The 19,085-nt window shown below is 45.8% G+C and overlaps 1 long non-coding RNA gene across 1 annotated transcript; it reads right to left on the reverse strand.

Annotated features, from left to right (window-relative positions):
• Positions 1 to 13,916: 13,916 nt before the first annotated feature.
• On the reverse strand, positions 13,917 to 18,931 carry LOC118083261 (uncharacterized). Its single transcript, XR_004692351.2, has 3 exons — positions 18,802 to 18,931; positions 14,942 to 15,068; positions 13,917 to 14,059 (listed from the first exon to the last, which is right to left on the reverse strand). It is a non-coding gene; the product is annotated as an uncharacterized LOC118083261 (long non-coding RNA).
• Positions 18,932 to 19,085: the final 154 nt, after the last annotated feature.

Consider the following 19,085-nt stretch of genomic DNA (forward strand, 5'->3'; position numbering starts at 1 on the left):
GGCTGTAGTCCAACAGCCCATTCTCACAGCCCCCAGCCTGCTGCCTGTGTGAAACTCGTAAGCAAGACATGGGTGCAACAGTACTCTGCTCACCTGTGATTCCCTGGTATAATCAGCCAATCTTGGATACGCATTTGCAAACATGTGTCTGTTACATTCACACATTGCATTGTTCGGTTTGTAGATGTTGAAACTGCACATGTAAAATGGGCCTCAGGCACAAGATCTTCCTGTCCTTTCTACCTTCAAGACAGGCTTGCATAACTGGTGGCTGATTCAGTGCTGAACACACCCCATTCGCCCAAGTATCAGGTGTCTGATAACCTGCCTCTATCTTTAGGCTTAGGAGGGTAGCAAAAACGGGGTTTCACTGACTGTCTGTAGGCAGTTCGTTGCATTCAGTTTTGCGTACCACAAATGCAGACTGTGGTCCAGTTTGGGTGCTTTGCAATTCCCCAGTGCGCAGTGTTGCATTTCCCAACTTTCCCTTTGATGTAACAATGGGAGTGGGAGGCAGCAATTAATTGCTAAAAAGACAGGCACCAAGGCTTTGATCAGGGAGATCTGTTTCCTAAATCCAGATGAGAGGGAGTGGATTATGCCCTAGCTTCTGTGCTACTCTCGTAAGAGTCCAGCAGATGGCACCAGCCTGCCATAAAATTGTACTCACATAAAGTGTTCCGAACTTCCGACAGCAGGGAAAGAACCTCGACTGTGCAACGTTTCGGGAGCTGTGAAGAAATCCCTTTGAGGTTTGTACAGGTGGAACTGCAAGCATGCGTCCCCTTGCATCAGAGCATGCCGAAGACTGTGGATGCAGGAATGTTGTAACGCATACTGTAATGCTGTGCAATCCACCAAACAACGCTTCTTGTCTATAACTTCTTCCCTATCGGGGTGGAGGAAGGGGTGCGGTAGAGGTGGGCCGTCCCAGGTGTCACCACTGGGGTGTGTGTGTGACAAAATGCCAGGTGGGCCCAAACCACGCGTCTCTCCTGAAGGAGCGTCTGCACCCCCATCGTTCTGCCCAGACACTGAGGTCCAGTACTGAGGCCCTTCTGGCGGTTCCCTCGTTGCGAGAAGCCAAGTTGCAGGGAACTAGGCAGAGGGCCTTCTTGGTGCCCTGTGGAATGCCCTCCCACCAAATGTCAAAGAGAAAAACAGCTACCAGATCTTTAGAAGACATCTGAAGGCAGCCCTGTTTAGGGAGGCTTTTAATGTTTAATAGATTATTTTATTTCATTTTTTCTGTTGGAAGCCGCCCAGAGTGGCTGGGGAAACCCAGCCAGATGGGCGGGGTATAAATAATAATTTATATAATAAATGGTCCGCCCGCAGCCTCTCCCCCAGCTGTAGGGAGGCTGAGTGGGAGGAGGCAGCAGACTCCTCGGAGGCCTTGTGGAGCATCCTGCCCTGGCCGGCCCCGCCCTGCAGGAGGCTGGCCCCACCCCTGGGCACAGGGCACTTGCGCCGCCACCCCAGGTGCTCCTACAGCTGGGGGGAAATGGGAACCAGACTGCTTCTTAAAGAAACATCTGTGTATCTACAAACATAGCCAGATGCCTTCTACTCTGGCTCGCACCAGTTCTCCAGGGTTTCAGGTGGGGGACACTCCCAGACCTACCAGGAGATGCATGCCGGTGCATAAAAGTCAGATAGCTTTTGTAGATTTTTTTTGTGTTGCTTCAAAAACACTGAAGTGGTGAGCCAGTGAGGTGTAGTGGTTAGAGCATTGGTTGCCAACCAGTGTGCCATGGCACCCTGGGGAAACTTGAGGAATGTCAGGGCATCCTTTCATTAACTTGCAGCCTGTATCTTCTTGCATTACCTTTCTCTCTTCCTCTTTCCGAGGAACATTCAAGGGAGCTGGCAGCTTTGAACCCATCACCTTCCTTCCTTGAGTTCTCTTCCTCCTCGCTACCTCCCAGTCACATCTCAGATTCCTAGCCTCACCCCTCGCCCTGCTCTCCATTTTTGGAACGCTTACATTCTGAACCCCAGAATTAACGCGAGATGAGACCCGCAACCCCAGAGTTGGTCACGACTGGACCAAATGGTCAGGGGTCCCTTTACCTTCACCTTTACAGGGGGGATGCAGAAAGGATGTGGTTGGTCAAGGGAGCCGTGGACTCAAAAGGTTGAAAACCACTGAGTTAAGAGTGTCAGACTAGGAGCTGGGAGACCAGGTTTGCAAATCGCCCCTTGGTTATGAAGTACACTGGGTGCCCCTGGGGGGCCAGTCACCACCTCTCAAGCTAGCCTACCTCACAGGGTTGTTGTGGAGATTAAATGAAGAGGCGGAGAACTGTGTATACCATCTTGAGCTCCTTGGAGAGGAAATCAAATTAATTTGCTAAGCCTGTTTGATCAGATATGGATCAAAAAGAGGTTTTTTCTCTCTGTGTGTGTATGGTCACACTCCCTCTTAGATGACTTTCAACTCTCTTAAAAGCTGGTGTCGTTCTCCAGATTAGATTAGCATGCACTAAGAAAGTGCAAGGGAATTGTATTTTTAACACTGCTGTTGTAAAGGATGCCAGATCAATTGGCAGCTTATATTTTGGCCTCAAGGTGGCAGCATAGCCACAGGACTGCACCAAAGACGCTGGGAAAGACCAGGTTCCTCCCCCTCCTGGAAAACTAATACAGTGGTACCTTGGGTTACAAACACCTCGGGTTACAAACACTTTGGTTTACAGATTCCGCTAACCCGGAAGTAGTACCTCGGGTTAAGAACTTTACCTCAGGATGAGAACAGAAATCGTGTACCGGTGGTGCGGCGGCAGCAGGAGGCCCCATTAGCTAAAGTGGTACCCCAGGTTAAGAACGGTTTCAGGTTAAGAACGGACCTCTGGAACAAATTAAGTACGTAACCAGAGGTACCACTGTACAGCTTTCGTGTGCATGCACACTTCTTCAGATACCAGTGTATCTGAAGAAGTGTGCATGCACACGAAAGCTCATACCAATGACAAACATAGTTGGTCTCTAAGGTGCTACTGGAAGGGATTTTTTTATTTTGTTTCGACTACGGCAGACCAACACGGCTACCTACCTGTTTAATAAGAAATATAGAAAGAAACTTCACTTCACAACTCATCCTATTAAAATAAAATAGACAAAAAGAGTTGTGGGTTGAAAAGATATCTTTGTTGGAATAAATGATAATCAAATGGGTGGGAGTTAACATGATAAGATTTCTAATAATTCAGACAGCAGATATTTCCATGCAAAGACACACAAAGGTATTCCCATAACGTATCGATGAAACTTGATCTTACTGGAAGTGAAAAAGCTGTTTCTTTTTGTATCTTCAAAGCAAGGCGTCTCTTCTGTTTGTGTGACAGGATGATGTTTATTTTGATATTGGCACTGTCCCAGATTCCAATGGTTCCAGAGGATCACATGATGATACGTCTTCCGGGTAATTATTTATTTCTGTGTTCTTTCCTGAGAATGCAAATGTCTCTTTCTGGTAAACAAAAGAATAACGTTGGAATGTTACTGAAGGCACTCTGATTTCAACATTCAGCGTGGATGCTAAAATTCACACACATTTCTTTCGGGTTTGTCCCTTTTGCAACCCGAAGTTTACATTACTTGAGAGTAACGTAACCCGAGGGTCTACATGTTGTATATGTTCAGGCATTGACCACTGAGAGTCTTGCAGAAGGTTGGGCTCAATGACCCTTTTCAACCTACGAATCTTTTGGAAACGTCATTGAACGTATGAAGGAAAGACGCATGCAGTCTTCTCTGTTTACATCCTCCTGAATGTCCCTCTTACCTCTCGCAACAACGGTGCCATACCGCATTGCAAGTCCCTATGGATCTCCACGGGCGGCGACAACGGCCAGGAAAACACAGGCCTTTTTGCTGCTGACATTCAAGATCAGAGCTTGGAGGATTGGCACAACCTGTTTGAAAGGAAAGAGAGTCACAGGTTATTCCATTCACAGCAAGATTGCCCCCCCAGGTTGCAGTAAGTACGTGACTGTGCTTGGCCCATTATGTATGTGAGCTTGAATTCTGGAAGCAAAATTATTGTTCTGGCTGACACCGATAACCCCCTTTCTCTGCTAACCCTTGGATTTTTGTTTAAAGCGCAAAAGGGGCATGCCTACATCCATCATGCCACTTCTCAACTTAAGCACCTGGCTACCATGAATCACCTCTGCCAATCTGATGGATTGAACCTGAAAGGTTTTTAAGCCATGGAAAAGGTAAAGGACCCCTGGACGGTTAAGTACAGTCAAAGGCAACTATGGGGTTCGGTGCTCATCTTGCTTTCAGGCCGAGGGAACCGGCGTTTGTCCACTGACAGCTTTTTGGGTCATGTGGCCAGCAGGACTAAACCGCTTCTGGTGCAATGGAACACCATGATGGAAGCCAGAGCGCACAGAAACACCATTTACCTTTCCGCCGCAGTGGTACCTATTTATCTACTTGCACTTTGACGTGCTTTCGAACTGCTAGGTTGGCAGGAGCAGGGACAGAGCAACGGGAGCTCACCCCGTTGCGGGGATTCAAACTGCTGGCCTTCCTGGCTTCCGATTCGTCGCGCTGGTGAAGTTGGACGCAGGGACTTCGTGCTCCGAAGTCCCTGGCTTCGTGGAGGGGGGGAAAGTCCGCAGAGCGAGCGGACTCCCCGAAAAAACACCGGGTAGAGAGTCCCGGTGACATAGTGCCCAGCTGTTTGCTCCGGACGCGAATCCTCTGCTGCCCGAGAGCTCAGTAGAGCAATCGAGAGCCAGCGGAGTGGAGTCGCGGGAGCCATTTTTGGGTTTCATCTTACCTCCTTGAAGTGAAGCTCCGAGTCCTCAGCCTGCAAGCGGCGGATTCTTCCAAGGAAACAAAAGACTTCTTCAAAGTAAGTCAAATCTCCATTCGGATCTTAAAAATTTTAAATTTGAAGATAGGAAGAGATTCTAAAGTAACGGAAGCCGATCTCTTCCAAATGGACAATCGGGAGGCGCATTAAATATTCCCAAGCCGAAAAGGGAAAACTTCTTTCAAGATTGCGGACCCGAGAGAAAGAAAGACTTTTTCAAACCTCCCCAGCCCCCGGTGTCGTTGCCCCTTGAGGTTCAGCAGCAACAAAGGGGAGGACGCTTTGACAGCTGTCAAAAGCTGTCAAATTGTTAAAGGACTAAGAAAGACGATTTTATTCCTGTGAATTGGAAAAATTGATTCAAAAGGTTTTAAAAGGATTTAAGTGGACTGTAAATTTGAAATCTGATGAGGTTAAAGACAAAGGATAAGAACAGCCAAGATGGAGCCGACAACGTGGTAGAGAGGAATTTTCCAGTACCCTTCTGCCCTTATCTCTGGTCTGCCTGTGGTCAAGTGAACTATGAAAACAAAATTCTCTCGAGCTTTCCAGGAGGCTGTGCTGGGCTATCTACAAACATGGGAAGATATCTACAAGGAAAGGCAATGCTTCAATCCAACAGAAAAGGAGAATGAGGTGCAAGAGCAAGATTTAGAGGACAATTTTGATTATGAGATTGTGTGTGAGGAGCAACAATTTGAGGACAATTTGGAGACTGATTCAGACCATAAAAAATATGTGTTGGATGATGAAAAACAAAGATCAGAACAAAGAGATGAGGCCGACAAGGAGAAGCAAAGTGAAGAGAAGATTGATGGAAGTGAAAATCCTGGAGAGACTGAAATGTTGAATGGTGTTAGTGAAGGGAGGGAAAGGCAGAAAGAGGGAGGAGCAGAGGTCTGGAAGTGGATGTGGGAAAGAATTGGTGTGGGGTAAAAATTTTAGTCTAAGGTACTTTTTTTGGTTTATGAACAACGGTGTCGGAATCTTGGCCTGTTAAAGGATATGCTGATCCAATTGGGAGGAGGGACATTGGGGGGGGGGAAGGAGAGATTTTTATAGTTTAAGGTTAAGAGCTTTCTGGAGCGAGTAAAAAGAATGGCTGAGGAAATATGCTTAGAGTTTGTTTTTGAATAATTTTGGTGATCAGGAGGTGTTTGGGTGGAAAACTGCCTGTCTCCCCCTGCTTACTCTTGGTACCCAGTGGCAGGGGGTGCCTTGAGGGGAGAGGGAAGGGTGGAGGGAAACCCAGACACAAAAATGGAACCTTTTGACTGCTGGACTCCTCGGGCTACCCCAGTGGCAGGGGGGGGGGCTCAGAGGGGGACAGCATGAAGAAGGAGGAGGATTGTGTTAATATTATAAGAATAAGATTCTGAATTGGATTAGAAAACCCGCCATAACTATGTAAAGAGGTTGGGAAATCCAGGAGGAGGAGAGTCGTGGAAGCCATTAATATTTTTCCTTTTTCCTTTTTTTTTCTTTCCTTTCCCCCCCCCTTTTTATATTTTTGCTTCCCCCCCTTTTTTCCTTGTTTTTCTTTTTTCCAGTACAGTGAAGAAATATCTGGGGGATAAGCCAATCCCCAGAGATCCTCCGCCTTTGTCCTCTCAGTGGCAGGGGGGGGGGATGAGGGGGGAGGAAGGAGGGGGGAGGCCAAACCCAGCTTAAAATGGACCCCTTTGTTCCCCAATACCCATGGGTCTCACTGGTGGCAGAGGTGGGCTTGTGGGTGGAGGGAAAATGAAGGGACAGAGTTTATGTTGTATACTTTGTATGTGTTTTCTTTTTCTAAAAATTAATAAAAATTATTTTTTTAAAAAAACAAACAAACTGCTGGCCTTCCTATCAGCAAGCCCAAGAGGCTCAGTGGTTTAGACCACAGCACCACCCGCATCCCTAAAGACATGGACCACCTTCCAGCTAGGCATGTCAATAGGCAAAAAGGGGCAGAGCCAGGGATATTATCTTTATCCGAAGACACCTGAAGGCAGCCCTGTATAAGGAAGCTTTTTAAGGCTTAATGTTTTATTATGTTTTTATACGTGTTGTAAGCAGCTCAGTGTGGCTGGGGCGACACTGTCAAATGGGTGGGGTACAAATAATATAGAGATGTGGATGGCACTGTGGGTTAAACCACAGAGCCTAGGGCTTGCCGATCAGAAGGTCGGCAGTTCAAATCCCCGCGACGGGGTGAGCTCCCGTTGCTCGGTCCCAGCTCCTGCCAACCTAGCAGTTCGAAAGCACATCAAAGTGCAAGTAGATAAATAGGTACCGCTCTAGCGGGAAGGTAAACGGCGTTTCCGTGTGCTGCTCTGGTTCACCAGAAGCGGCTCAGTCATACTGGCCACATGACCTGGAAGCTGTACGCCGGCTCCCTCGGCCAGTAAAGCGAGATGAGTGCCACAACCCCAGAGTCGGTCTCGACTGGACCTAATGGTCAGGGGTCCCTTTACCTTTACCTTTACAAATAATATATAATAAAAAGAAAATAATAATTAAAGGCAGCTACATTCCAGCGATACAAAAGTCCAAAGGCACATGCACAACACACATTTGGAGCATTCCTATAGCACTGGAACAGTCCAGGCCAATAGAAACACACACACAGCTTCTGACCCCGCTTGCCAACCCTGCATGCCCCTTTGCCCTTTCCCCTTACCTGACCAACCACCCTCCCTTCCCCTCTCTCTGCCCGCTGTTGGCAGCTACATGAATTGCAGAGCACGAGGACACCTTCCATTTTTATGCAAATGGGAAGAGATGAATTGGAAGAGGAGGATGGGGGAAAAGTTTCAGAAACGGTAAAGAAAATCAGAGCAGCAGAGATCTTCCAAAGGTCACAGGTGCCCTAGCAAGAACATGATTGGTAAAGGCACTTATTTTCACCTCTTGATAAAATCTGTATAATGAGGAGACCAACTGGACTGGGTAACCCTTGGAGTCCCTTCCAATTCTACAATTCTGTGAACCTCTAAGTAATTCCAAAGGGTTGGTGTAACATCTTAGTTCCTATCACAGTAAACAGAACAAACAACAAGGCCCTTTTCATTGAATTCATACCCTCCAATAGTTCTCCAATGAAAATTGGTATATCAATAATAATAATAATAATAATAATAATAATAATAATAATAATAATATTCATACCCCACCCATCTGACTGGGTTGCCCCAGCCACTTGGGGCGGATTCCAACAAATATAAAAACTTAATCAAACATCAAACATTCAAAAAACTTTCTTATACAGGACTGCCTTCAGATGTCTTCTAAAAGTTGTATAGTCACATATCTCCTTGGCTTGAGGGGTCACATAACTCCATACCATCTAACATTTCTCTGATGAAAATAGGGGTGTCCTTAGGCAGTGGTTTTCAACCATTGTGCCATGGCACCCTGGGATGCCACAGGCAACACTGGTCTCAGTCCCTCTTTCCTTCCCTCCCTTTTCTGATGCCCTCTCATATCTCTGCCTCTCGAAGGCTTGCACAGCTGTTTGTTGCAGCAGCCCTGGCTACAAGCTCCCCAGGCGAATGGTGGCTGTGGGGCTGGCCGGGGGGTGCTGGTTACCAGGAGCTGAGGTGGCCTCAGAGTAAGAAAGCAAGTGGGCGAGGGAGCCCAGCCAGCCAATTCACCAGCCCTTGCTGTTGGGAATGGACAGACAAGTGGGAGGCAGGGCAGGCAGGCAGGGGCTGGGGGCATCCTCTTCCCAGGCTGCTGTGGGGCAGTGTGAGGAGGCATCTCTCTTGGGGCAAGGGAGCAGCTCAGAGACAAGGGACAGCAGCAGCAGCTACCCAGAGGACTCCCAAGGAGAGGGGAGAGGAGAGGAGGCCGAGGGAACACTCCACAAGGGAGTGTGTTCGAAAAAGGGTGAGAGGCTGCCAGTTTTGCAGGCAAGGGGTGACATAACTGGGCTCCTGAGCCACACAGGGGTGCCACAGAAAGAATGTAATTGGTCAAGGGAGCCATGGACTCAAAAAGGTTGAAAACCTCTGTCCTAAGGAAAAGCAGGACATTCCGGGATCAAATCAGAAACTGGGATAGCTTCTGCAAATCCAGAAGTGCCCCTGGAAAATAAGGACAGTTGGACACATGCGATTTACATGAGCAGGAAGTTACATTTGGAAGAAGGCACCCCCTTAGGTAGGGACATTTTGCCGACTCTGCGAAAATCTGCCCAGATGCCATTTTGACAGTCCGATTCCTGGACGTGTCCAGGAAAACCCGGATGTATGGCAGCCCTACTCTGAGGCAGAGTGGGGAACCAGTGGCCCTTCAAATCTTACTGGATTACAGGGCCCATCATCCCTGACCGTTGCTATGGGCGTTGGAGTCCAGCGATGCCTGGAGAGCCACAGGTTCCCTACCTTAAGGCAGAAATGATTTCATATTTCATAGCCTCGCTGTGGCAGTGAGAAAAGGGCGACTTCATTTTCCTAAGGAAAAAAACCTCTGCAGCCTGGATTAAGATTTATTGACCAGCTCAGTTTATCCCTTACCTGGAGAAGGCAGCACCATAATCAAGAGGGCAGAAAGAAGGAAACGAAGGAGCTTCATGATCTTAAAGAAGGTTGGTTGTGGGAAACCCCACAGCAGGGTTGAAACAGCAAGACAGCGGCAGCAACAGCAGTGCTACTCCTGCTGGTAGTGTTGCGCTGAATCTTTTTTTCTAAAATGACACTTTTTCTGTACTCAGTCCAGAGGTGCAAGGGATAGCCAATCCTTGGGGATTGTGACACACTCGTCTGTTGAAAGCATTTGGGATGCAAACTGAAACTATGGCAGTGTGGTCAGCTTAACGTGTTATTGCATTTGTTACATAGGGAACTGGAGGATTTCAAAGGCAGGTTGTCCCCCCTCTGAGCTCAGAAGACGCAAGAGGAAAACCTCAAAGGTCCGTGGCCACATGCTTGAGGGAGAACGGTTGGCAAGCTCCAGAAGAGTAACAGAAATAAAATAAAACGAAGCACGTCTCTTGCAAGGGCTGTTGGTCTTAAGCAAACTAAGGCACGGGGGCCGGATCAGGCCCAATCGCCTTCTAAATCCAGCCCCTGGACAGTCCGGGAATCAGCGTGTTTTCACATGAGTAGAATGTGTCCTTTTACCGGTATTTAAAATGCAACTCTGGGTTATTTGTGGGGACTGTCTGGTGTTTTTACAGGAGTAGAATGTGCTTTTATTTAAAATGCATCTCTGGGTTATTTGTGGGGCATAGGAATTCATTCATCCCCCCCCAATAGTCTGGCCCCCCACAAGGTCTGAGGGACAGTGGACCGGCCCCCTGCTGAAAAGTTTGCTGACCCCTGGTAAGCTTCCAGCTCCAGTCACTTGGCACCAACCCCTCTCTTCTAGGAATGGGTGAATCTGTGAATTCTGGGGTTGTTCGGTTGTTGTTGTTGTTGTTGTTGTTGTTGTTGTTGTTGTTGTTGTTGTTGTTGTTGTTAAGATTTATATACCACCCATCAAAAGGTCTCAGGGCAGTTCACAGACTACAATACAAGATAAAACACAGTAAATAATTAAACTGAAACATCAAAACAATATCTCTCCCCCACTTTTCCAGTCAAAAGTTTGGCTTTCCACATCAATTCAGAAAAGATGCTGTCCTTTTTGCTGGTAGCTGCTCCTTTAGAAATTGTCAGTTCTTTTTTCCTGTGGGGTACGCAGGGGTACACATACCCCTAAACATTTTGTGAATCTAAGTTTGGCCTCATTGAGGGGCAGAAGTTCAATATGAGTAGGAAGATGAGAGTACCCCTAAACATTTTTAAAGAAAAAAACACTGGAAATTGCTAAATATTGGCATTCTGCAACAGGCTTGTCAATAGGCTAATGGTTATCTGTTACTCTGGCTGAGGAATTCACCTGCCAGGTCAGGGTGGCCAGAGACAAGATGAGTCTTTTATCCTTCTACAACACCTACAACACAGTCATCTCCCAAATAAAACCGGCTGGGATAGCTCAATTGGTAGAGCATGGGCAAAAGATTCCTGCATTACAGAGGGCTGGACTAAATGACCCTCGTGGTCCCTTCCAACTCTGATTCTGCGAAGATGCGATGATCAATTGGGACAAGCTCCCCAGCCCAGACCCATGGAAACATATGGAGAGGCTTATTGGCCTAGAATAATATGCATTATATACTTATCCTAAGTAGTGGTTCTAACTTTAAGATGCTGTTAGCGCAAAATATGATCTAAAGCTCAACATCAAAAAAATTAAGATCATGGCCACTGGTCCCATCACCTCCTGGCAAATAGAAGGGGAAGAAATGGAGGCAGTGAGAGATTTTACTTTCTTGGGTTCCATGATCACTGCAGATGGTGACAGCAGTCACGAAATTAAAAGACGCCTGCTTCTTGGGAGAAAAGCAATGACAAACCTAGACAGCATCTTAAAAAGCAGAGACATCACCTTGCCGACAAAGGTCCGTATAGTTAAAGCTATGGTTTTTCCAGTAGTGATGTATGGAAGCGAGAGCTGGACCATAAAGAAGGCCGAAAAATTGATGCTTTTGAATTATGGTGCTGGAGGAGACTCTTGAGAGTCCCATGGACTGCAAGAAGATCAAACCTATCCATTCTGAAGGAAATCAGCCCTGAGTGCTCACTGGAAGGACAGATCGTGAAGCTGAGGCTCCAATACTTTGGCCACCTCATGAGAAGAGAAGAATCCTTGGAAAAGACCCTGATGTTGGGAAAGATTGAGGGCACTAGGAGAAGGGGACGACAGAGGACGAGATGGTTGGACAGTGTTCTCGAAGATACCAACATGAGTTTGACCAAACTGTGGGAGGCAGTGCAAGACAGGAGTGCCTGGCATGCTATAGTCCATGGGGTCATGAAGAGTCGGACATGACTAATCGACTAAACAACAACAACAAATGCTTCTTTCCAAGAAGTGACAGCCTGGCTGATATTTTTGTTTATTGTATTTTAAATTATGTTCATTACATGTGAAAAAGCAATAAAATGCTTTAAATAAAATCCTGCCAAGTTCTGCCCAAACTTGCTGTGCTTTTTGCAGTTATCCTAATGTCCACCAGATGGCAATGTCCTGCTTTTCAAAGGAAACACATTCCTCATCTGGGACCTGGTCAGTGAACTGGCTGGTTTCATGCCTGTGAAATTAACATGGATGCATTGCCTTTTAGATCTGGGTTGGTATGTAGAAATACTGCACTGCGAGATGAAGTTACGACTGGCAGGGTCTTCCTTTCAAGGTCTTAGCTCAGATCTAACAACACTCTTCTCTTGGGGTTCTCTGGCCATTGAAATTTTAGAGGAAAGCTGCAGCAAGTTAGGAGATAAGATGAATTTCCTGCTGTTTTGCAGAATTTTTTTTGTTGCATCTTTATCTGTTCCCTTCCCTGGCCTACAATCCTTGGCTCTCTCTCACCTGTCGAACTCCCTTCCTACAAACCTGGCTTCCCAGTTCCCTGAGCTCAGTGCTACTGCATCAAATGTTCAATTGCAGAAGTGCAGTACAATTTAGACAGGTTGGATATATTATACCAATCAGCTTCGTTGGACTGGTCATGTTGTGCAGATGCCTGATGATCGACTTCCAAAGTAACTACTCTATTCCGAACTTAAAAATGGAAAGCGTAATGCTGGTGGTCAACAAAAGAGGTTTAAAGACTCTCTCAAGGCAAATCTAAAAATGTAGTATAATAATAATAAATAATAAAATGTTGTATAAACACTGACAACTGGGAAACACTGACCTGTGAGCGCTCCAGTTGGAGAATAGCCTTTACCAAAGGTGTCATGGACTTTGAAGACACTCGAACTCAGAACGCAAGGGAGAAACGTCCTAAGAGGAAGGCACGCGTGGCAAATCCACACCATGATCAACTCCTGCCCAGAAACCAATGTCCCCACTGTGGAAGGACATGTGGTTCCAGAATTGGCCTCCACAGTCACATACGGATTCACTGTTAATACCGTGTTTATGGAAGACAATCTTACACGGCTATGAGGGATCGCCAAAGAAGAAAAAAGAATGACACCAATCATGGCCGGACTGCACTGGCTGCCAGTTAGATTCTGGGCCTAATTCAAACTGATGGTTTTGACCTATAAAGCCTTGAATGGCTCAGCACTGCAATACCTCAAGGACCGCCTCTCTTCACATGAACCAACCCTGGACCCTGAGATCAATATCTGAGGCTCTTCTTTGTGTACCTCCTCCATAAGAGGCCCAGAGGGTGGCAATACAAGAATGGGCCTTTTTTGCGGTGGCCCCCCGTTTGTGGAATGCTCTCCCCAAGGAGTCTCGCCTGGCACCATCATGATCTATCTCTAGGCAACAGGTGGAAACGTTCCCCTATAACCAGGCCTTTGGCCTTTAACTACCTGTGACCTTTTAGAAGTGGGTGGGATGTTTTTAATGTATTTCTTTTTCCTCTTGGTTTCAATGTATCTATGTGGGCTGTTTGTTTGTTTGTTTGTAAGTTGCTTTGGGTTGCTCTGGGCAAGATAGTGCAACTCACAAATTTAATAAAAAAAACAGCCAGCCAGCCAGCCAGCCAACGAACCAACCAACCATAGTAACCTAAATCACAACAAAATATGTTACAGTGTGGAGGGTTGTGTTGGAAGTGCAACAGCAGGGGTCATTTGGTTTGTAAGTTAAGGGTTAATTCTGCTGGTGTTAAAAACAACTAGCCAAAAGGAAGAAAGGAGGTGTTGCTTAGCAATCAGGCAGAGTGGCATGATCTTCCCCGAAGACTGGGGGAGTTTTTCCTCTTTATAATTGGCTGTATGTCTCCCTGCTATGTACAAGGCCTGAAATAATATAGATGAAACCTTTCTGTCCTTTTCTCCTCAGATTAAGTGATGCTTTTGTTCAGTTTCTTTAGTAAAGTGTTATCAGGACTCTTGACTCCACCTGTGTTATTTAAATGACTTTGCTAACAGGCTACTGTTCAGGATCCCAGGAACACCATTCCATTCCCCCTACCTTGGTTTTCCATCCTCCACAACCCCATGTTGGGAGAACCATTTAAAGGAAAGAAGAAGGAAAACAAACCAAATGTGATTTCTATGCAACCTTATTTTATTGAAAGTGAGAAGCAATCTCCTTTGCAGCAGAGGAGGAAAGTCAGAGGTTGATGAAGATCCATGAAGACTGATGTCGAAGAAGGAGCATCTGGTGGCAATGGTGAGTTACGGCGATGCAGCTTCTTGGATTCCAAACCCTCAGCTGGGCATTCAGCCCAAAAACCTGTGTTTAGATAGGATAACAAGAACAGCAACAACAATATGACCTTTTGAACATCTTCCCAGAAAAAGAATGAAGTCAGATTAAGAAAGCCAAAGGGGGAATTGCTCCATCACTGAAAGCTGAGCTCGGTTGGTTACACTAGCATGGTGCTGATAAGACCAAGGTCACAGGTTCGATCCCCATATGGGACAGCTGTATATTCCTGCATTGCAGAGGGTCGGACTAGATGAGTCCCTTCAAACTCTGCAGTTCTATGATCGACCACATAGAAGGCAGCACACATGGCATTGTGGGAGAAATGTCCCTTGCAGGTTCAATATGGAGGAGGCTCACACAAAGTCCCCAATTGCTCAGACTTCATTCAGCGATGCATTACCAGACAGAGTCCCAAAGGGTCTGTGAGAGCATTTCCATTCTGCACACTATGAAGGACAAAAAGGCCAGCTTAGCTTTTCCATCGTTTCCCCAACCACTTTCTGGCACCCCATTGAGATGAGATGATCGGTCGGGACAACCTCCTCAGACCCACGGAAACATCTCGAGAGATTCATTGGAATAGAGACTTTAATATCCACGATCAACTTGTTCTAAGTAATGGCGCTAATGCTACGCTGCTGTTACGCTTTCGTCCCAAGAAACGACATAATTTTAAATGTGAAGATGCAATAAGATATATTCTGAAAAGAAAAGAAAAACAATTTGCCTGGATGAGGAGGTGGTACTATGCCACCATTTTGCTTTCAAACTCTTCCTATTATGGAACCAGGACAATTGCAGTGGGCATCTAAGCTTCTCTTTTAAAAGCCTCGCATGGAATCTGTCCTGGTTGAGCTTACATGCCAAGCTCTAAGGACGCCACCCTGGAAGATTTTTCTTTCTTACAGTTTACAGCATCTGCTGCCATTCTTGCATATTCCGATTTGTCTCATTGGACGGCGGCAATAACTATAATTGCAGTGACCTCCATTAAGTATGCATCTGAGGTTTTCATCAGGCACGTTGGCGAAACCTACAGAAATGGAAAGAGGCGACATGGTAGAAATTCACCAAGAGAGAGAAAAGTTTTTGTCCGTCTCTCATAACATGAGAACTCATGGACGTCCTCCCTCCCCCCCCTTTATTTACAACATAGTCCATAACAGCTCATACATACATACATACATACATACATACATACATACATACATACCCACCACCAAGCTGGTCATCACAAACACTCTCTTCCAACAACACAAGAGACGACTCTACACATGGATATCACCAAATGGGCAGCATCGAAATCAGATTGATTATATTCTCTGCAGCCAAAGATGGAGAAGCTCTATACAGTCAGCAAAAACAAGACCTGGAGCTGACTGTAACTCAGATCATCAGCTTCTTATAGCAAAATTCCAGCTTAAACTGAAGAAAGTAGGAAAAAGCACTGGGCCAGTAAGATACAATCTGAATCAAATCCCTTATGAATACACAGTGGAAGTGAGGAACAGGTTTAAGGATTTAGATTTGGTGGACAGAGTGCCTGAAGAACTATGGATGGTGGCTCGTAACATTATACAGGAGGCAGCAACGAAAACCATCCCAAGGAAAAGGAAATGCAAGAAAGCAAAATGGCTATCCAACGAGGCCTTACAAATAGCGGAGGAGAGGAGGCAAGCAAAATGCAAGGGAGATAGGGAAAGATACAGGAAACTGAATGCAGATTTCCAAAAAACAGCAAGGAGAGACAAGAGGGTCTTCTTAAATGAGCAATGCAAAGAAATAGAGGAAAACAATAGAATGGGGAAAACCAGAGATCTGTTCAAGAAAATTGGAGATATGAAAGGAACATTTCGTACAAAGATTACCATAATCAAGGACAAAAGTGGTAAGGACCTAACAGAAGCAGAAGACATCAAGAAGAGGTGGCAGGAATACACAGAGGAATTATACCAGAAAGATATGGAGGTCTCGTACACCCCAGGTAGTGTGGTTGCTGACCTTGAGCCAGACATCTTGGAGAGTGAAGTCAAATGGGCCTTAGAAAGCACTGCTAATAACAAGGCCAGTGGAAGTGATGATATTCCAGCGGAACTATTTAAAATTTTAAAAGATGATGCTGTTAAGGTGCTACACCCAATATGCCAGCAAGTTTGGAAAACTCAGCAATGGCCAGAGGATTGGAGAAGATCAGTCTACATCCCAATTCCAAAGAAGGGCAGTGCCAAAGAATGCTCCAACTACCGCACAATTGTGCTCATTTCACACGCTAGCAAGGTTATGCTTAAAATTCTACAAGGCAGGCTTAGGCAGTATGTGGACCGAGAACTCCCAGAAGTGCAAGCTGGATTTCGAAAGGGCAGAGGAACCAGAGACCAAATAGCAAACATGCGCTGGATTATGGAGAAAGCTAGAGAGTTCCAGAAAAACGTCTACTTCTGCTTCATTGACTATGCAAAAGCCTTCGACTGTGTCGACCACAGCAAACTATGGCAAGTTCTTAAAGAAATGGGAGTGCCTGATCACCTCATCTGTCTCCTGAGAAATCTCTATGTGGGACAAGAAGCTACAGTTAGAACTGGATATGGAACAACTGATTGGTTCAAAATTGGGAAAGGAGTACGACAAGGTTGTATATTGTCTCCCTGCTTATTTAACTTATATGCAGAATTCATCATGCGAAAGGCTGGACTAGATGAATCCCAAGCCGGAATTAAGATTGCCGGAAGAAATATCAACAACCTCAGATATGCAGATGACACAACCTTGATGGCAGAAAGCGAGGAGGAATTAAAGAACCTTTTAATGAGGGTGAAAGAGGAGAGCGCAAAATATGGTCTGAAGCTCAACATCAAAAAAACCAAGATCATGGCCACTGGTCCCATCACCTCCTGGCAAATAGAAGGGGAAGAAATGGAGGCAGTGAGAGATTTTACTTTCTTGGGCTCCTTGATCACTGCAGATGGTGACAGCAGTCACGAAATTAAAAGACGCCTGCTTCTTGGGAGAAAAGCAATGACAAACCTAGACAGCATCTTAAAAAGCAGAGACATCACTTTGCCGACAAAGGTCCGTATAGTTAAAGCTATGGTTTTCCCAGTAGTGATGTATGGAAGTGAGAGCTGGACCATAAAGAAGGCTGATCGTCGAAGAATTGATGCTTTTGAATTATGGTGCTGGAGGAGACTCTTGAGAGTCCCATGGACTGCTAGAAGATCAAACCTATCCATTCTTAAGGAAATCAGCCCTGAGTGCTCCCTGGAAGGACAGATCGTGAAGCTGAGGCTCCAATACTTTGGCCACCTCATGAGAAGAGAAGAATCCTTGGAAAAGACCCTGATGTTGGGAAAGATGGAGGGCACTAGGAGAAGGGGACGACAGAGGACGAGATGGTTGGACAGTGTTCTCGAAGCTACGAACATGAGTTTGACCAAACTGCGGGAGGCAGTGCAAGACAGGAGTGCCTGGCGTGCTCTGGTCCATGGGGTCACGAAGAGTCGGACACGACTAAACGACTAAACAACAACAACAGTCCATAACAGGTCATACATACATACATACATACATACATACATACATACATACATACATACCCACCACCACTGACAATTTAATTATCAAAATTAAACTCCTATCCCCTTACACAAAGAAAACATAACATAAAAATAAAAAACTTCCTTTATCCTGTAAATGGCCTCCTTATTTACTTCTTGTTTACTGTTTCTTTTATATGTGATTATTATAATTTTTCCTAATTATGACTTAAAAAACCCACAAAGTCTCCTGCAGAAATTAATCGAAACAAGTCCAAGTGTACCGTATATTTTGGGGCAGTGTTTGGTAAAGTATTCTCCGCATTTTCCCCATTCCTTTCGAAATTCTTTTCTTGGTCTTCCAATGATGCTGAAGGCTTGAGACTCCTGCCGTATAGTCACAGTATACAACCTCAATACCTGGCAGCTAGACTGGTGACTGGGAGCAGCTGCCGAAATCACATAACACCAGTCTTGAAAGACCTACATTGGCTCCCAGTACGTTTCCGAGCACATTTCAAAGTGTTGGTGTTGACCTTTAAAGCCCTAAACGGCCTCAGCCCAGTATACCTGAAGGAGCGTCTCCAGCCCCATCGTTCTGCCCGGACACTGAGGTCCAGCACCGAGGGCCTTCTGGTGGTTCCCTCGTTGCGAGAAGCCAAGTTGCAGGGAACTAGGCAGAGGGCCTTCTCGGTAGTGGCACCCGCCCTGTGGAATGCCCTCCCACCAAATGTCAAAGAGAAAAACAACTACCAGACTTTTAGGAGACATCTGAAGGCAGCCCTCTTTAGGGAAGCTTTTAATGACTGATCTTTTAATGTATGTTTAATCTTTGTTGGAAGCCGCCCAGAGTGGCTGGGGAAACCCAGTCAGATGGGTGGGGTATAAATAATATCTTCTTCTTCTTCTTCTTCTTCTTCTTCTTCTTCTTCTTCTTCTTCTTCTTCTTCTTCTTCTTCTTCTTCTTCTTCTAAATTAACATTAAAGCGCTGTGGAATTTTCATGAGGATATTAAAAAAAAATCAATTTGCAAGCTGATATGGAAAATTGAACTTAAGATTGGGGGTTGGGGAAGAGAGAAACTGAAATTGACCAATTTGTCCATCCCTAATGGTCAGGGAGGATGAGCATTGGAGTCTAGCAGGACTTGGATGCCCACATGTTCCCCATGATCTCTGCTTTAGAGTTTGCATTTAAGTTTTCTAGCTGTTCACAGGCCCACTTATTCCTTACCTGGAGAAGCCAGAGCTATGGTCAAGAGGGCAGAGAAGATAAGATGGAGTAGCTTCATGATGCCCCAGAAGGTTGACTCCCCCTGCGTGCGAAACCAGCACGGCTGCAGTGGATGAAAGTGACAACAATGGTGGGGGCACCCGGAGTCCTTCCAAAGGTGGGCATTCTCTGTATTTATAAGCCTCTGGGGAAATCGTGAAAGCTTGGCCAATCAGTTAACGAAAGATTGCAGGAAGGATTTTGAAAGCCTAACCATTCTCTCTCTTAGGTTAGAAGGGGGTTGC

The sequence above is a fragment of the Zootoca vivipara genome, chromosome 3 (genome assembly GCF_963506605.1).
Source record: "Zootoca vivipara chromosome 3, rZooViv1.1, whole genome shotgun sequence".
Taxonomy (NCBI): Eukaryota; Metazoa; Chordata; class Lepidosauria; order Squamata; family Lacertidae; genus Zootoca; species Zootoca vivipara.